General features: G+C 47.7%; 2 long non-coding RNA genes across 2 annotated transcripts; one reads left to right on the top strand and one right to left on the bottom strand.

The window, feature by feature from the left end:
- Positions 1–937: 937 nt before the first annotated feature.
- On the bottom strand, positions 938–4,132 carry LOC145541282 (uncharacterized). Its single transcript, XR_014078916.1, has 2 exons — positions 3,931–4,132; positions 938–1,561 (listed from the first exon to the last, which is right to left on the bottom strand). It is a non-coding gene; the product is annotated as an uncharacterized LOC145541282 (long non-coding RNA).
- A 50-nt stretch (positions 4,133–4,182) lies between these two features.
- Positions 4,183–18,381, top strand: LOC145541283 (uncharacterized). Its single transcript, XR_014078917.1, has 4 exons — positions 4,183–4,277; positions 7,733–7,896; positions 14,312–14,627; positions 18,119–18,381. It is a non-coding gene; the product is annotated as an uncharacterized LOC145541283 (long non-coding RNA).
- The last annotated feature ends 1,814 nt before the right edge of the window (positions 18,382–20,195 follow it).

Here is a 20,195-nt window from a genome sequence, read left to right on the forward strand (position 1 = left end):
CCTGGAAAATGCCACGGAAAGAGAAGCCTAATGGGCTACAGTCCATGGGGCTCCAAAGAGTCGGACATGACTGAGTGACTAACACTTGCACTTTTCAGGATGACGATAATCTAAAAAAAAAAAAGGATAATAATAAGTGTTGTCAAGGATGTGGAGGAATTAAGACTCTCACACATTGCTGGTTGGAATGTAAAAGGGTGAACGCAGTCCTAGTGGAAAGCAGTTTCACAGCTCCCCAATAGAGATTTGTATTTCTATGGAAATGTCTGTAAAACTTCCTAAGCTTTGCTTTTTAGTTAAATTATGCCCTTGTGTCAATGTTCTATTAAATTTCAGTTATGCAAAAGAAAAAAAAGAATGTCTACAAAATTTACAGCCACGTAGGGAATGCCCTGGTGGCCTAGTGGTTAGGATTCGTTGCTTTCACTGTGGAGGCTCATGTTTAATCCCTGGTCAGGGAACCATCTCCCATGCCACTTGGCACAGCCAAAAAAAAAACAAGAGTAGTAATAGTTCAAACTACTTTCTGGAACCAAGGATGAAGCCATATAACAGATAATCCCAGTTAAGTTTCAGCATCTGTGTGTGCAGAGAAAAAAAGACTCAAAGAAAACACACCAAAACATTATGAAATTATAGGTACTTTGTGTTCTTTTCTCTAAAGACTATTATTTGATAAAAGTATTAAATTAAAAAAAAGACTGCTGCTTCTTTGAGTGCTCAATAATATCTCTCTCAACTTTTTTCCCTCATCAAAGTCAATGAGAAAACAGAGCTCATGAGAGAAAAAACACACAAAAAACCTGCTGCTAACAATTAAGACGGAGCACCGTCAAGGACACCACAATGGGGCTCTTGGGATTAGTGACCGACCTGAACTGGCTGTTTTGACTGGGTGACTTATCAAGAAGTGAATAATACCAGAGACAATCAAATACCGCATGGAAAAGAATTTATAGCACCTTTTGTGTTTGTGGTTGGAATAACCGCGGATGTGGTGAAGTCAGAATGTGTATCGGCAACCACAAAATAGATTTAGGTTTTTGTCTTGCAAAATCCATCTGAACTTCATGGCTCCAGTCAGGCAGCTCAGGGATTAAGTCATTACCCCAGGTAGGGCTTCAGTGAAGGCTAAATCAGATCCATAGAGAAAAAGCACGCAGCACCGGGGGTGTTCAAGAAATGTCGAAATACAATTTCCCAGTGTTTATTGCTGGGAAGAAAAGCCGGAGAGCACAGGAAGCTTTAGAAAAGGGGCTCCAGATGCTTGATTGTCTGCAGAGGGTGAACCAGAAAGAACCAACTGACCTTTTGTTCCCGGAAGTGAGTATTTTCTGCAGCTCCCTGGCTGCCTACTTTGAGATGGCTTCAATCCTACCAATATATGAGGGATGCTCTCTGGCTGCTCTTTCTCATCTTTGGTGTCCAGGATTACAGGTCATGGTTGAAACCGAATGGCCCAGGGGCCCTTGGAGTCAGGGACTGTAGTCAGTCTCCATGGCTGCTGGATTATTCTTCCAGAATCCCAGCTACTCATCCTGTTATTCATCTTCTCATAAACCTTCATTTTAAAAACCAAAATGAAACAATGTATGTAAAGTGCCTGGAACAGCATCTGGCAAAGAGCAAACACTCATTGCATATTAGCAATTGATTGCCATTAACTGTCATGATGAAGTCTCCCTAGATATTTTGTGTACATTTTAAAGAATGTGCCAGGTAAATGATGTCAGCTTTTAAATGAGATTTGAACCCCAGGTTTCCAACAGATATTTGGAAGACCAGGAGAAGCAAGTATTCATAAAACATACAAATGACTCATTATAAATCTTCCCCAAGAAATATTCTATATGAAGACACAGCACAGAAATTTGATTTACTTCTACTCTCTCTTGAAAGGCATTATAACACAAACTCCTGAGAGCTGTTTGGAAGGCCCACTCTTTTCCAGTCCTGGGGGAGACTGTCTCTCCCTCTTTCCACTCTAGGGTATCATCTTCCTGTTTTCTCGTCTATTTTCAGCCACTGTTCAAAGCAAAGTGCTAAATCTCTCTTAACAGCTCCTTTTCTTCCTGTTATTAGTTTCCCAAGGCTGTTGTAACAAAGTTAGTGGCGTAAAATAACACAAATCTATAACCTTACAGTTCTGGAGGTCAGAAGTCCACAATGGATCAGGATGCCAGCAGGGGAACTTCCCTGGTGGTCCAATGGTTAAGAATCTGCCTGCCAATGCAGGGACACGGGTTCCATTCCTGGTCTGGGATGATTTCACATGCTTCAGAGCAACTAAGCCTGTGTGCCACAGCTACTGAGCCTGTGCTCCGCAACAACAGAAACTGCCGCAACGAGAAGCCTGCGCACCACAACTAGAGAAAGCCCGTGCACAGCCAAAAATAAATACATCAATTGAATCAATTAATTAAAAAATAAATAAATAAAATTTTAAAAAGATGCTAGCAAGGTTGTATTCCTATCTGCAGGTGAACACTTTTCTTGCCCCTTGCATCTTCTAGACATGGCCTGCATTCCTTGACTCATGGCCCCTTCCCTCTTCAAAGCTGGCAATGGCTGTCTGAGATTTCTCACACCGCATCCCTTGACTCTCACCCTTCTGCTTCCCTCTTTCACACATTGAAGGACCTTTGTGGTCACTTTGGGCTCCCTGGATAACCCAGGATGCTCTCCACTTCCCTAGATCCTTCCTCACATCTCTAAGTCCCTTTTGCTATGGAAGGTAACATATTCACAGGTTCCAGGCATTAGGATGTGGACCTCTGAGGGAGGGGAACTACTCTGCCAACTACATCTCTTGATCTTGAAATGTTCCCAATCGACGTCCAGCCCCACAGTCCTCCTCGTCACCTACCCGGGCTCTGCTTGCCCTCGTCCTCTCACCCTCCTGCGGGGTCCTTTCTGAAGTAGAGGCACGGACTCCTGAGTTGGTTCTGGAGTGTGGGGAAGAGCAAGGATTCTGAAGCCGACTGCTGGTGTCCGTGGGCCCCCGGGTAGCTGCGGGCCCTTGTGTACAGCTCTCAACCTCTCTGTGCCTGTTTCCTCTCACATACAGTGAGGACAAGAGGAGCACCTTCGTCACGGGGCTGTGGTTCACAAGCACATAGAACAGTGCCCGGCGCTCAGTGCTGTTCTGAGTTAGCTGCTCTTTTGTTTTCTTTTTGGTGGGGGAGGCCCCCCCAGACCATGCAGCATGTGGGATCTTAGTTCCCCAACAAGGGATCGAACCTGCAGCCCCTGCAGTGGACGTTTGGAATCCTAACCACTGGCTCTTCAGGCAAGTCCCTGGCTGCTGCTGTTAATGAGCTCAGAGGCCCACCCTCCTTGGGAACGGCTCTCCTATCCTCCAATCTGCCTTCATAAAGGGTGCCTACTTGTTTTTCACTTTGAACAGTTCAAAGACACCCAGAAACTTGGAACATCTTTCTAGCAACTTTATCAACTACTGTTTCTCCAAATGTCTACTTGCCTCAGAATCCCTTGGGGGTGCTTTTAAGAGTACACTTCCCCTGGCGGTTTAGTGGTTAGGACGCAGCACTTTCACTGTCCTGGCCTGTGTTCAGTCCCTGGTTGGGGAACTAAGGTCCCACCATTACCTGGTGGCACAGCCAAATAAATACATAAAAGCACACTTGATTCTTCTGCACGCTGAAGTTGGAGAACCCTAGTGTGGCATTCCAGAATAGGAGTTTACAACTTGTAATCAGAACAAGTGGCAAGAACCCCAGCATGCTGCCCCATTCCACCCTCCACTGCTAAGGACAGCACTGGCCACAGGGTCAGGAAGAAAAGTCCTCTAGGGAGGATGTTTAGCAAGGCGGGACCTTCTTAAGGACCTGCCATTGAGTGCCAGGGATGATCTTGATCCAAGAACAGCACTGGAGGGCAGGAAATAGGTAGAGGGAGGTAGACACTGACCATTTGGCAGAAGTTGTTTATCCTTCTGGAGGCCCAGCCGGGCCCTATGTCCATCATCAGAAAGGGAGGAAGCTGGAGCCTCCAGCCAAAGCAGAAGTTGGGAAAACCAGGAAGAAGCCCGGGTCATGTCATAGGTTCAGGTCACAAGAAGTAGGAATAGGTGTCAGTTCGGCCCCTCTGCTGGGATCCCTCAGCTGATGTTAGGGAAGCTTCCAGAATCTTCTAGAACCTGCAGAGACCCCAGATTCTTCCAGTCAGTGAATGGGAAGAATCTCTTCCCCACCTTTGAGACATTCCAGGCCTTTCCAGAGCCCACCCAAAACTTAAATAAGCACCCCACTGAGATGGTGAGACTCCAGAGCTAAAATAGACTTAAATAATATCCCAGGAAACTGTGTATTTTAGAAACTGGAATGTATGAGGCAGGGTTTTCTCTCCCTCTATTACAGCTTTCATGAAAGGGAAACAAATAATAACGCTCCCCCAGGCTAAAGTTAGAGTCGACGTATAGTTTACACCAGAAAATATACAGTTAGGTGTCAATTTGGAATGCATGTACTTCCAGTGTGAAATCCTCTCTGTGACCACAGGCTCCTTAAAGCCAAAGTCAAGGGCAGGGGCAGCCTCTGTGTGGTCCGAAGGCTCAGGAAGGGAGGGAAGTCGAATTTATTGAATGTTTACTATCTACCTGGCATTTATCTCCTTGCAATGTTTTTACAACAAAACTGTGAAATAGGTTTTCTTAACCTCATTTTACAGGTGGGGAAACTGAAGTTTGGAATGGATCAGTAATTTGCCCAATATCATGGATAGAGGGGGAGCATTATCCTGAGACCAATTTGTCTAATGATTTATTTGCTTAATCACCTGCATGCATCTTTGAGTGTCCTAGTTCTCCCTGTTCTTTGAGTATTCTAAGGGCTTTATTAAAAATTCATCTCAGAATATATTTCAAAAATAGTCTGCTGATTATTTTTCAAAGCTACTGGGGCCCACTGCTGGTAAGTAGCAGAGTTGGGACTCATACCCAGCCAATCCGAGCCCCCTGCCCATGAGTTTAAGCTCCCCTTTCAATGAAAGGAGGAAGATAGGATTCCCCCTGAAATCTGACAAAGCTGGAGTTGGGGCAGGGGCAGACGCAGAGGCTAAATGTCCATACAAGACCCTCCCATCTGCCCTCTCCAGGGGAGGGAAGCCTTAAGCCTGTGCTGATGATCCCTTCTCTGGCTTCAGTTTTCTCTTCTGTCTGCCGAGGGCACAGGAGAGTATTCTCTAAGGTAGTGGTCCCCAAAGGCTGGGGTATGTGTGTTGTGCATCAGAACACCAGGAGGAACTTGAATCTAGATGCCTGGGCTTCCCTCCAGGCCTAATGAATTCAAATCTCTCAGTAGGGGCAAGGGCAGGGATAGGGAGCCAAGCATTTGATGTGTTCTCCAGATGCTTCTTCCATACCCCAAGGAATGGAACTCACTCCTTTATAGCATCTCCAGGCTTCCCAGGTGGTACAGTGGTAAAGAATCCACCTGCAAATGCAGGAGATGCAAGAGATGTGGGTTTGATCCCTGGATCTAGAAGATCCCCTGGAGGAGGAAATGGCAACCCACTCCAGTTTTCTCACCTGGAGAACCCAATGAACAGGAGCCTGGCAGGCTACGATCCATGGGGTTTCAAAGAATAGGACATGACTGAGCACATATGGTATCTCCAGGAGACTCTGGGTGTTCTGTGTCATCTTCCAATGCTTCTCCCTTGGTCCCTGGTCTCTTGATAATAAGGCAGGGGTTAGCGGTCCCAGTTGTTGCCTCTGGATGGTGATACCTCAGCTGGCCTTTCCTGCCCCATTTAACAGATGATGAGTGTGGCTGCCCAGGAACTTGAAGGTGATTTAGGAGCCCTGTCCATCCTTCATGGTAGAAGACCACCTTCTGTTGGGAAGATGGGAGTGACTCTGCTGGCTTCAGAGGCACCCCTGCCTTCCCAGGGTTATTACTGTTCCTTTAGGGGTTGCCAGTCTGAGGGCACTGGCCCAGATCTCTCCCACTTAGCCAGCTGCCTTGGTAATTTGTGCCTGTGCTTTTCTGGCTGCACTTGAGGGATTTACTCAGGCTTCTCTTCAGGCTGATATCGCCTTTGCTGATTAGCCTTGGGAAGGTCACTTAACCTCTCTGAGTCTCAGCCTCCCTTTGCAAAAAAGAGCTGATAGTGGCCACTTCAGAAGGATTTTATGAGGATGAAACAAATCTCTGCCCAACTCTCAGGACACCCCACACTTTTCACCCAAAGTGCATGCATTAAATAATTGTTTAATGTTTGTCTCTTGCTGGACTGTGAGAACTGTGAGGCTCCAAGTCTATGTTCATGTCGTAGAGCCCAGTGGGGCCTAGCACTTAGCAGTTGTCCTTTGTTGAATAAATGATATGAGGATGGCCAGGACTAGGAATGGAGTTTGTTGTCAGTGAGTCATTATTCCTTTCCTTTACTTCCCTAAGATACTTCTAGGGTCTCTTCTCCAAATATATATTCCATCTAGAATATACATTCCTTTGTTACCAGCCATACACAGTAACAACTTCATTCACTCAAGTTCCCTAGAACAAGGGTCACCACCACACACTCACTGGCCTTCTTAGTGGTCTTGTGGCAGGCTGGCTTAATGGGTGGCAGAGGCATAGATTTCAGAGACTAGGGGATCCTACGCTGTTCTAGTTATCTAATGGCTACATACAAAAGCTCCCAAACTTGGTGGCATAAAACAGTACCCATTTTATTAGGCTCACAGATTCAGAGGGTTAGGAACTGGATTCCAGCCCAATGGGGTGGCTTGTCTTGGCTCTACAATGCCAGTGGCCTTAGTTGGGAAGACTCAAATGGCTGGAGGTGGCTCGAAAGTCTGAGGTCTGAAGTCATCTGGGGGCTTCTCTCACACGTCTGGTGCCTGGGCTAGGATGCATATGGCCTCTTTATATGGTTTGGGCTTCCTCACAACATGGTGGCCTTGGGATAACTGAACTTACACGAAGTCTCAGGACTACAAACACAAGGATTCCCTTCCCCAGTTAACAAGCCAGAAGCTGATGGCTTGTGATGACCTAGACTTGGAAATTACATAGCATCGCTTCTCTGTACTCTTGGCTGAAGCAATCACAAGCTTGCCAATATTCAAGGAAAGGAGACATAGACCCTACATCTCAAGAGGAAGAATGTCAAAGAATTTGTGGCCATGTTTTTAAGACTGTTGTGCATATCCCATCAGTTGCAGTAGCTTGTGATAGAACCTGGGATGGGGCTTGGTTTAGGAGGAGGGTTCAGAAGTGGTTTACCAAGTCCCAGGATCTTGGCCTGATACCGCTACTCACTCACATTACACGGAATCAGTGTGAGTCTTTTCTACTTTTTTAAATCTTCCATTTCCCCATGTGACATTCAGGGTATAAAAGCCTACAGTATCAAATTTCTTCCCTTTTGTGTTGCTGGTGACCCTCCCTTTTATGTGCAGCCACAGCTCACAACAGAGACAAAGGTCAAAATGGAGTGTGGGCACCAACCAGTTTGGAAACTACCAGAGCAGAGGGGACTGTGCATCCACTATCTGTTGGGAACCCTTCTTTATCATGGCATCCAGAGGCAATGGGAGCCTCCCTGGGCCTTGGGGGTAATAAGGGGTCACCTGGCTTTCCCAAGGTCCCAAGGAGGCCATGGGAGATGCTGGGCAAGGCAGTGGTCCTGGAGAGTCTTGTGGGCAGGATGAGGAGGAGGCAGAGTTCATGGACTGATGGTCACTGAAAAAAGGATGTGGATTTAGCAGACACCAATGAGGTGGAGTGACCATGCCCCTGGAGCTGATGAAGACACATACCAAAGGCCGTGGCTCAGCACCTTCTGTCCTCCAGCTCCCTGTCCCAAGCCACAGAAGCCCTTGGAACTAAGGAGCTGCTCTGGGGAGACAGATGAGAAAATCCTGAACAGGTAAACTTAAATCTTAAATTTCTGAGTTCAGCTGAAATTGATTACAAGTAACTTAAATTTGCTGCTACCGGGTGGGATGGGCTCTCAAAGAGAGATATAGGAAAATAAAGTTGTGTTTTTAGAAGCATCCTCCCCCTGCCCCCAATTATAACTAGTTCATTTCTTCTTTCTCTTCAATCAGGAGCTGGTTGAGGTCTCGGGCCTTTCCAACTAGCACATTCACTATGGATCTGACCTCCCAGACTTCTTGACTTTGTAGCTGCTACTGCTGCTACAGCTCAAGGAACTACTTAGAGAAACACAGGGCATGTCTAATGGACTTTTGCCAGACCAGATCTGGAATGTGAGCCCTTCAGCCAATAGATCCTGTTAAGAAACCACTGTGTGCCACTATGAAAATGATATGGAGGTTCCTCAAAAAACAAGAAAGACAAAGACTATGTGATAGCACTTATATGTGAACTTTAAATGTGGACACAAACATATTTACAAAACAAAAACAGACTTACAGATATAGAGAACAGACTTGTGGCTGCCAAGGGGGAGGGGGTATGCAGGAGGGAAGGACTGGAAGTTTGGGATTAGCAGATACAAACTATTATATGTAGAATGGATAAACAACAAGGTCCCACTATATAGCACAGGGAACTATCTTTAATATCCTGTGATAAACCATGATGGAAAAGAATATGAAAAAGAATATGTATAACTGAATTATGTTGCTGTATGGCAGAAATTAAACACAATGTTGTAAATCAGCTATACTTCAATAAAATTTGAAAAAAGAAAGAAGCCACTGCATGCAAGTCCTGGGCTGGGCATCATGCCTCGTTCTGGGGACAGCCAGTTGAATAAGACACAGGCCTCATCTTCAACACATTTATAATCTTGTAGCTTCAAACACAGAAGCCGCTGGCTCTAGGACCTTCATTATGAAATGCTCCTGATTGCTGCTTTTGTGAAGAATTGGCATCAACACATCACTGGCTGATCAGTCAACAAGTATTTATTGAACACCTACTATATGCCAGGCTCTTAGATGCTAAAGAAACATCAGTGAACAAACAATAGGAATATAAATGAATGGGCCTTGAAGGCCTCTTTTTTATCTTGGTCCTGACAAAGCAGGAGCTGGTGCTTTGAGCTGAATGACCAGATGATAAATTTAATTATAAGCATTTCCCACCCTCATATTCACAGCCTGAACTCCCCATCCCCTTTTGATCCCCAGTCAAGGCCAACTTCAAAAATCCCTTGGTAATCAGCTGGGAGCTTGCAGGCCCCAGACAGTCCTTCAGTGGCCTGTGGGAATATCCCAAGAGAAATCATTTTTGTCAAAAGAATGCCAAGAGTTTAATTACTGTGTGGCCTGTCTTGCTGATTTCTATTTGACCAAGCAGAGCCCAGAGAGTTCCTAGGAAGTCCTGTTGTGAGAGGCTGCGGCCTCCAGGGCCTGCTCTAGCCAGGGCAGGAACGAGTCTGTGGCCTGTGCCCTGAGCGGGGGCAGCAAAAATACTTTGAATGCCTTCTCTGCATGTGGCCTTGGGTTTTACACTGGATACTGGGGCAGTTTAATTAATAATGTCCACTGCTTGTCATTCATTATTAGCCAAAGAGGAGGGGTAGAGGGTAGGGGCAGCCAAGAGGGCAGGGGGGGGACTCTCCAAACAAGATGCATCCATAAATTAAAGTTATGCCCATCCATCTCAGGGGGCAGCTGCCGCCCAGCTGCCCCACATTATTCTCCTCTTGTTCTGAGGCCAATCTTGTCTTTCTGCCAGGACTTTGCAGCAGCTAGCAGGGGGGTTGCATCAATGATTGTGTTTCCTCTGTCACATCTCAGCAAAGGATTGTATGGTGTGGTACCCATGGGGAGGAGAGAGAACGGAATGTGTCCTGGGTATTGGTTCCCATTGGGGCTGCAAACTGGAACCCTACAGTGGATTAAATCGTGCACCTTAGACTCTTAGATCCCACTGTGCCCCATGGCATGAGGGCTCTTAGTTCCCTGAACAAGGATTGGATGGGTGCCCCCTGCATTGGAAGTCCTTTTTTGGCAGCATTTTTCTTTTTTTAAATTTCAATATAATTGCTTTCTTTACACTGTTGTGTTAGTTTCTGCTGCACAACAACATAAATCAACTATATGTAAACATATATCTCCTTCCTCTTGAGCCTCCCTCCCGCTCCCACCCCTACCCCCATCTCACCCCTGTAGGTCATCACAGAGCACCAAGCTGAGCTCCCTGTGCTATATACAGCAGCTTCCCACTAGCTAGCTATTTTACACATGGTAGTGTATATATGTCAGTGCTACTCCCTCTATTCGTCCCACCCTCCTCTTCCCACTCTCTGTCCACAAGTCTGTTCTCTATGTCTGTGTCTCTATTTCTGCCCTGCATATAGGTTTTGTCAGTATCATTTTTCTAGATTCCACGTATATGCATTTATATGCGATATTTGTTTTTCTCTTTCTGACTTACTTCACTCTGTGTGACAGACTCTAGGTTCATCCACATCAGAAAGTACTGACTCTTAACCACTAGACCTCCAGGGAAGTCCCACTCCTCTTCTCTTTTGCAAATTCTATGTAAGAGTAGTTACCTAGTGCTATTGAAAGGATGAAATGGGGTGACATTTGGCAAGAGGACAGCACAGTGCCGAGCACATGATCAGTGCTCAGCAAACCTTACCTATTAATATTATCAGGCACTCAAAGAACATGGGCTGAAGGTCCGCCCTGTAATACGAGTAAGATGAGATTCCTGATTTTGTGCTGGTAAAGCCGGGGCAGAGAGGCAAAGGTCGGAGAAGCCAAGATCAGCTGGTTTATGCTGCAGTAACACATGATTCCACGGTCCCAGAGGCCTCGTGCATCACAGTCAAGTTCATTTCTCTCTCATGCTTCATGTATGTTATGAGTCAGTTCCACTTTCCTTTACTCCAGTGCCAGGATGGCAGCGCGGTTTCTGGATGGGGCATTGCCATCCTTTGCAGCAGAGGGAAAAGAGAGCATGGTGAACCATACTTAGCCTTGGAAGCTTCTGTTCCTCACTGACTCATGAGTCCCACTTCACAGCTCAGGGCAAGTCACATGGTCAAGCCTGAGTGAGGCCAGTGAGTCAGAGAAGTAGTTTTCTTCTCCAGAGAGGAGGAGGGAATATTTGTGAACAACAGGACAGTGGAGCCCAGGCCAGCAAGCAGATAATTACAGGCTGGGAGAAGTAGCATATACTTCTACACAGCTAGCAAGGGAAAGGGGCTGACTCTGCCTGGAGGACAAGGAAAACTTCCTGGAGGAGGTGACCTATGAGCTGGATCTTGAAGAATGTGCAAGAGTTCACCTGGCAGAGAAAACAGGAAACATTTGGCAGAGTGGAAAGGGAAATGATAAGGCATGGGATTGTGGAAAAGCCTGCTGGGGGGGCGGTGGCAGGGGAGGGGATGGAGGTTGCTAACTGCACAGGTGAACTGGGCAGGGGACAGGGATCCACTTTGACCATCACGATAGAGATTAGGAACTTTTCTCCAAGAGTGATAGAGAAGTACTGAGCAAGGAGATAACGATTCTGGAGTTTCGTTTTGTTTGAGGGGGCTGTGCTGTGTGGCATCCGCGATCTTACTTCCCCATTCAGGGATTGAACATGTGCCTGCTGCAGTGGAAGCGCAGAGCTGTAACCACTGCATTACCAAGGAAGTCCTGGAGATACGATTTTGAACCTTCGTGTGGCTGTATGGAAGGATGCTTTCATCCTAAGGGCAGAGAAGCAGCCAAAGAAAAAGCTGCCCTAAATCAGGGAGAACACCACCCACTCCCACCCACCCATCCAAGAGACAAGGTTTTCTGTACTGGAGCCCAGCTAGGAACGATCTCTCCGGGTCTCCTTTCCTGCTGCCAGAGAGGGGGCACACTTGCTGGCGAATGCTACCAGGGCGCAGTGGGGACCGCGGTCCCGGCCCGGCTGAGCCCCGCGGACCCGCTTGACCCCGCGCCACCCCCCACCTCCCCGGCCCCCGCGCTGGGAGAGAGGCCCCTCCCGGCTTCTGGAGGCCTGGCGTGGCGGATATTTGTCTGTGATACGATTGTAATTTGGGCGCCTTTTGGCCGCAGTAAATTGTCCTGTTTGCACAGCGCCAGGCTGAAATAGCCCGGCGCGCGCGCCCCAGGAAATGAGCTCAGGGCCGGGCCGCCGCGGGGAGCGCGCTGCAGCCGCCCCGGCGCTCCCGGCGCCCCCGCCAGGGCCCGCGTGCGGGCGGAGCGGCTATTTTTTCATTTGACCGACTTAAACGGGTAATTTGAATTATGATCATGAAAAAGTGCCTCGAGGCTCTGTCTGCCACCGACAGCTCAGAGCAAAGTGGGAGACTGCAAACGGAGACTTGGGGTGGGGGGGCGGCTACAAAATCTTCCTTTGGGGGAGGAAAGGGGGATGGAGGAAGGGCCGGAAAACAAGACTTGGTCTGAGATGGGGTTCTTCGAATATCTCCCATGAGGCAAGAAAGAAAGCCAAAACCCGAAGTGACAAATTACAATTTTTCCAAAAATGACTTCTCAATAGGACTCTACATCCATGGAAGAGGGCAACGGAAATACCGTTACACCTGCCGTCCCCTCCCCTATATGCAACACAAAAGCTACTAAAACTAAATAAAATATTTATTTATTTAATATTTATTTATTTATTTATTTGGCTGCACTGGTCTTAGTTGCGCATGCGGATCTTTAGTTGCAGCTGGAGAACTCTTAGTTGTCTCCTTTGAGATCTAGTTCCCTGACCAGGGATGAAATCAGGGCCCTCTGCATTGAGAGCATCGAGTCTTAGCCACCAGGGAAGTCCCTCAACAGCTACTGTGATGTCTCTAGCTTGGGGTGAATCTTCACCCCTACATATACACTTGTCAGCTTTGGAATAATCATGGCATGTATACAATCCTATGCTCCTTTTCCCACCTGCTTTTCATTTCTAAACAGTGCTTCTTGTGGTTACACAATTTTCCCATGTACCATCCTTACTGGTAGCGGAATAGTTCATTGGATGGATGCGACATCATTTATAGCACCATCCCCCTATGTTGGCGCCAATTTTCCCTATCATAAATAACATCACAGTAAATGTCTCTGTAGATACAGAATTGTTCTTGCTTCCTGGTGAATTATTTCCTTAGGCTTAATTCCCAGGAGGAAGATTATTGGGCCAAAGGCGATGAACATTTTTATGTCACTTGATGTTATTGCCAAATTGATTTCCAAAAGGGTTGTGTCTGATGATTTATAAGTTCAAAAGGAGGAGCTCACCAAAGGTGTACACTGTGCTTCCTTAGCCACATAAAAAGGACATGACCTTGGGGGTCAGGAAGCAGGTCCCTAGGGGCAGCTGCAGGTGGGGGTGGGGTAGAAGTACAGATGAGGAGTGAGGGGTAGGAGAGCCTCACCCGAGTGTCAGTGTCGGTAGTTTCAGGAAGGGCACATTTCCTGGATTTTGGACCTTCTCTCCTGCTTCGTCTGTTCCCTCTGTCAGCTGTTCAGAGCTGTCACTCCCAAGCCCTCAGTGTCCATCCTCAGAGTTCCTCCTGCCAGGGCCACCTGGGAACTGGCCCAGTTTTGGCCCTGAATCAGCAGGATTTGCTGAGGCAGCTTTATCATGAGATGGGAGCTGTTTGCACCTTTGGCTTCTTGGCATCTTTGTTTTCTGTGCCGCAGAGATAATGCCTCTGTGACAGTCTGGGGTGGGAGGGGGGGTGCAGCAGAGTTTGTAGGAGAAACCTCCTATCTCACAGACCATCCAGGTCCTTGCTGGGTTCAGTGATGGTGGAAATTTCTGTGTTTACAAAGACAAAGAGAGGAAGACAAAACATGTTGTCTCCACCCCAACTCTCCGATTTACTGAAGTCATTTCTCCCATAGTCACTCTTGGTGTCATCCCACCTGACATCCTTGCACTGTTTTATTATATTCCTGGCAACACTGTGAGAAGAAAGCACTTGTAGGGGCCAGCTGGACAAAGGGAAGACAGACTTGATTTCTTCTCCTCTGTAGTAACCCATGTATTCTTGGGACAATCCACTCAGAGAACGTGGGTCCCAACTTTTCTGACAAGACCAAGACCAAATTCTGGACGGATCAGCCACATCGTTACTGTCCTTAAAACCCTAAAGTCCTCAACAAAGTATGGTTTATGCTCCCACGTCTTCCTCCCGTGGCTGCACCATGGAGACATGGACAGAAAGTGGCCCTGGCAGGAGGGAGGGACCCTGCGGTGACAGTGAGGCAGAGGCTTGGAAGTGACACAGATCTGAACACCTGACGGGGGAGGGAGAGGGCAGGACAGGGAGTCAGAAAACTCCTGGGATACACTGTTACCTGCCAGGGAGAGCCCAGATCCAGGTAACACTGTGCTTTGCTCTGACCCCGCAGGTCCACAGCTCCTGTCTTCAGGGCCTGCTTCCTGAAGGACCGCTGGAGAGTCACCACACTATCCCGGAGGGTGTCACGCTCAGAATCAGACTTGTCCATCCCAAGATGCCAAGATCCAGCTGTGCCTCTGATCCCCATCTCCTCAGGTGAAGTTCTTGCTCATGGGCTGCCCTGCCTGAGAGGACAGAGGGAAGCCATTATTACTCCAGCTACCTGGAGATCACGCTGCTGGTACCTCATGGAATCCCAGCACGGCTCCTTCCCTGACAATCCTCAGCAAAGCAGAAGCTCACAGACAGGCGGGCTCCACAGACTGGTAATGGGGCTCACCTTTAGTCCCTGCTGGGTGAAAATGGGTGTAAATAGGGAACCTGGGTGCTCACTTTTAGGTCAGTCCTTTCCTGCTGTGGGCTGTTTCCCCACAAGCACCACCTGCTAGCAGGCATCCCTCCCCCTCCATCTTACTCAGCTGTTTTCAGTCCCTTCAGCTCAAGTCCCTAATCTGGAACATTGTCCCAGTGCCTCCAGTTCTCAGAGTCTAACTCATTTTCTACTCTGTGATGGCACCACCCGGTGAGGACTCAACGTCCCTCCTCCAAATGTCTGAAAGGCCCAGTGAAACCCAGCTTCACTTCATGCCTTGTTCACGGTCTCGTGCATCATCTGTCTCCCTGGGACATCAGGACCCCTGGGGGTGCTGCCGGTGTCTTACGCATCACTTGAACATGGTGCTCCCCAGCCCAGGGCCTGCTTCCTGGAGCATGCGCAGAAATGCATATTGATCCATTTCAACTGTGTATCCATCACCCAGCCCAGGGCCTGCTTCCTGGAGCATGCGCAGAAATACATATTGATCCATTTCAATTGTATATCCATCGCCTTCTGAACCTGACTTGGGTCTTGATTACAACTGAGAGAAACTGATACTGGCTAAGAAGCAGCCAAGGAGTTGATTGGAGGAATATTAGTGAGCACGGGAGGCTCAGGAAGGCTGGATACCAGGATAGAATGGGCAAGGGAGGCCAGAGGAAACAAGTCAGCATCACACCTCAGGAACTGGGGTTAGGAGGGTACTGCCCAGTTACCACCCCCACTGGCCACTCCTGTCACCACTATCGAAGTCACTACCAAGTGTGAATTCTGGGCAAAATGGCAGGTCGGAGGGGGTTCGATTGGCTAAACCTGGGTCGCATGTTCAACCCCAGACAGAAGCAGAGGGATGTGGCCTCCCCAGCTTCTAGGGCGGGATCCCCAATTCACCCTACCAGGCCTACTCCACAGGAGACTCCACACACCAATGTGGGATGCTGAACAGCACGCCAAATGACAAATGTCTAAGTTACTAAGGGTTTCCCTTGTGGCTCAGCTGGTAAAGAATCCGCCTGCAATGTGGGAGACCTGGGTTTGATCCCTGGGTTGGGAAGATCCCTTGGAGAAGGGAAAGGCTACCCACTCCAGTGTTCTGGCCTGGAAAATTCCATGGACTGTATAGTCCTTGGGGTCACAAAGAATCAGACACAACTGAGTAACTTTCACTTCAAGTTACTGAGAATCTGCCAAGTGTTACTCTGGTGCTAGAATATGGACATGAGGAAGCCAGGCACCAGCCAGGCAGGGAGGCTGGTGGGAAAGCAATCCCAGATCTGTTTGTCATTTATGGGCACCCACTCCATGCCAGGCACTGTCCACGGGCTTTCTCAGACATCATCCCATTTAATCCTCCCTGTGGTCAGAGCTCAACTAAAGGGGCTAACGGCCAAGGGAGCAGTAGGCTGGCCAAGTTGTTACGACAGCATCACAGAGAAGCTACCATCTAGCTGGGTCTAAGATACAGTAGGTGGACTCAAGACAGGGAGAAAAAAGGGAAAGGCATTCTAGGCAGAAGGAACAGCATGTGCTAAAGCACGGAGGCACGACAAAGTCAGAGCATGCTCAGGTCATCATGGCTGCCTGGTGTGGTAGGGATAAAGGGCACACAAGTGGGCTGGGGGCTGTGTCAGAGATGAAGAAGCCTCAAATCGTATGGCAGTAAAAATAGCCACTCTTTCTCAAAAACTTAGGAAATGACAACCTTTATACAGGACCCTTCATATTTATTGGTTCTTCCCTGGTGGTTTAGACAGTAAAGAATCTGCCTGCAGTGCAGAAAACCCAGGTTTGATCTCTGGGTTGGGAAGATCTCCTGAAGAAGGGAATGGCTACCCGCTCCAGTATTCTTGCCTGGAGAATTCCACGGACAAAGAAGCCTGGTAGGCTACAGTTCATGGGGTCACAAAGAATCGGACACAACTGAACGACTAACACTTTCACTTTTCACTTCATATTTATTATCTCCTTGAATCATCACGATTGCTTGAAGAAACTGAGGATCAGAGAAGTTAAGTGATTTGCTCAAGGTCACACAGCTAGGAAATTGGTAGAATCAGGACTTGAACCAGAGCCCATGTATCCACCACCGAAGCTGCCAGAAGTAGCATGCATGTCCTGTCCTGCCAGTGATTATCTTCTGCAAGGACTTGTGGGATTCCCTGTCTACTCCATCTTCCCACCCCATCCATAGTTCATTGGGTGTGGCTTGTCTTACCCTTTGCTCTATCAGGTCACATCAAGGAGGCTCCAGCAGAACTCATTCCTTTGCATCGTGGTATTAAAAAGTCACTTTCCTATTACCACTTCTTAGTTCTGTATTCAAGGGAGAGGAACTGCCCACAGAATCTTTTGTGGGGAGGGGGGATTCTTGAAAGGAGAAAATACAGCCTCCTTCTTTGGTTGGGTCCTTTCATGGCACTTCCAGACAGAGGGACAGATGCAGAGGGCATCTATCATGCTGGTTTTGTGCTAACCCAGCCACCTCATTTAATAGTATTATGACCATAGGCAAGTGGACTTAACCTCTGTGCCCCAATTTCCTCATTTATAGAACAGAATATAAAACAGACTCAGTACAATTTAATGCACATCCAATGTTGTTACTTCTGTGTAGAGCATGGCCAGAGCCATGACAGCAAATCTGTAAAGGCCAGAAGAAGGACAGGTCTGCCCTCGTTGAGGAATCAGGAAAATTTCTTCAATAAAGTAGAATTTGGGCCCAGCTTTCAAGAACATGTAGGACTGTAAAATTCTGATGGGGAAACATCAGTTCAGGTGGAAGAAACAGCAGATATCAAGGGCTGGAGGGGAGAGAGGGGAGAGCCCTTTTGCACCTCAAAATAAGCCCTGATCATCTGAAAGCCTCTAAATCTCTTTCTTCCCGATGCTTCCTGACAGCTGTGTGTTTGAACATGGAAATATCAGAGAGAAGTTTCTTTCATTGACAGGCTGGTCTTATGAGTTGCGTGAGGGTAGCAGCCCCTCCATTCCGAGGATTTCTTACCCAGGCTGACATCTGCGTGAGACTTCACAGTACTGAACAAGGACGCTAATGTCCAGTCCTGCCCTGGAAAAGTCCAGACTGGGGACTGAAGGGAGGAAGCCATTTCCTAGGAGAGCCATGGATCCAAGTCTCCACTCTTCTCCTCACTGTTCGTGTGAACTTAAGCAAGTGGCTTCACAGCTCTGAGCCTTGGTTTATGTGTCTATAAAATGGGGATGGTAAGAATTGTGCCCAGTGTCCATTCCCCAGCACCCCAGTGTGCCCTCGTGCTCTTTGTATTGTCTTGAGGAGTGGGAAACCCAGGTGCCTGCCCTTGGAAACTTCTTCTTGCTGTCCCAGCCCCTGTAGGGTCAAGGGGCCTCTACAGCTCAACTGGGGTCTTGAATGGGAGCCCGGGGATGGGGGAGGTGACTAGAGTTTTTTGGTTCCTCTAGGGCACTCAGGAGGATATAATGAGCAGTTCCAAGTCCTGAGGCCCATGGCACTCACTGGATCTGACTGCTTGGAGCCTCTTCTCAACTTCCCTCTCCATTCTGTGAGCTCCCTTTTGCCCCTCCAACAAGTCCCTAGTTTGGTTAAGTTCACTGGATCCCAGGTCAATGACTTTCAGTCAAACAATCCTCCCAACACAGCACTTTTATCCAACTCATAAGTTTGTCATAGAGATTAAAGATGAATGCACATGGCTGGCACATCACAAGGGGACCATAGATGGTTGTTGTCACCATGCTATTCTCAGTTTATCTCCATAATAACCCAAGCATGAGGCAGGGGAGTATACCCATTAGACAGATGAAGAAACAGAGGCTCAAAGAGATGAAGTGGCTATCCTGAGTTTCCTCCCTAAAAGGTAGAGCAGGGACTCAATCCCAGAGTGTCTGATTGCAATGTCTCTATGCCATACACTGTCCTCCACTGCTCCTGGGCTCTTTCTGTGCTGGTATACCTCACCAAAGTATCGATATTACCCATCAGCTGAAACTACATTGCTTTCCAGAATGCCTACTGCAGCTCAGGTATTGGCCCTGCAGAGCTTGGCATGCTCCTAGAACATTGCTCTAGGGGGGGCGGCCAAGCCCTCCACGTGAGTGTCCTGCAGCCCGGGGCTTGTCCCTGCTGTCTCAGGTAAAACTTTGGAAACCTCAACCCTTAATTACCACCTGGCACAGGGCACCCAGTGGTTTCCGGGTGGCTTGTATTGACTCGCGCAGTCTTCATTGGACATGGGTCTGGGCTAAATTTAAACCCTGTCACAGACAATTTAACAGTTTTCTGTGGGGGGGTAATTTAATGGTAAACCATAATTACTGATACAACTGATACCTTAATTCCCAAAACAATCTGTGGAGGTGTGTGGAATTCAAATCAGTCCAATTAGAATTTCATCTTCTCATAATAAAATACAGCATAATTGCTAATTGCCCCCTGGCTCACCATATTTTAAGGCAGAAATTTGGGGTTGTTTTTTAATATGGCTTTTATTTTAAAGTGTTTGTTTTCAATTTTGGACCGTTGCCCACGAGAGGGAAAAGATCCAGGTCGCTGTACTCGGGACTTCTGTGGGGTCTCAGTGCTTGTTCCTTTGGCAAGAGCAAGAGGCCTAGGACAGGGCCAGGTACACACAGGGCTCCATGGATATCAGAGGCCCAGGTCTTAGCAGGCTGGGGGAAGCTCTGTTGATATAAGTCATTTGAGCTTTAGGGCACTTTTGAGTTGACAAAGCAACCTGATGAGCACCAGAGTCAGACAGGCAGAGGTTCAAAGCCAGACCATAAGATGTGGGACAAGTTATTTACCCTCTGAGTGACTTAGGTTCCGGATCTGTAAAATGGGTATAATTGACCTTCCTTATGGGGCTGTTGTGAAGACTGACATGGCATCTGGCTCATAGTAAACCTTCCAGAACTGGTAGCTGTATTGTTATAAATTCATTCATTTGTCCACTCAACATACATGCTGAGCTCTATAGGTGCCAGGCATGGTTTAGGTGCTAATATAGGATATAACTGGTCTTCCCAGGTGGTGCAGTGGTAAAGAATCCACCTGCCTATGCTGGAGATGCAAGAGACTCGGGTTCAATCCCTGGAACAAGAAGATTCCCCTGGAATAGGAAAAGGCAACCTGCTCCAGTATTCTTGCCTGTAAAAGCCCATGGACAGAGGAGCCTGGCAGGCTACAGTTCATGGAGTTGCCAAGAGTCAGACACGACTGAGCACACAAACACACAGGATATAACAGTGAAAGTACCAGGTCAAGTGCCTGCCCTTGTGTAACTTCCATTGTAGTGAGAAGACAGCTGGTGGGGAGCAAATAAAGATAAAACAATCCGACCCCTGCAAGAATGATGGCTTGGGTTCACACAGTGTAGTCAGGGAAGACCTCACTGAGGAGGTGGTATCTGAGGTTACCAACCCTCCCTAGAAAGCTGAGTTTACAGATTAAGAAACGGAGGCTTAGAGGTGAAACCCTGGGTGGCTTGGACATCCCCCCAAATTTGGGAAAGAGGAGATG

This window comes from Giraffa tippelskirchi, chromosome 3, assembly GCF_054371585.1.
Source record: "Giraffa tippelskirchi isolate mGirTip1 chromosome 3, T2T-mGirTip1v1.2.pri, whole genome shotgun sequence".
In the NCBI taxonomy this organism is placed as follows: Eukaryota; Metazoa; Chordata; class Mammalia; order Artiodactyla; family Giraffidae; genus Giraffa; species Giraffa tippelskirchi.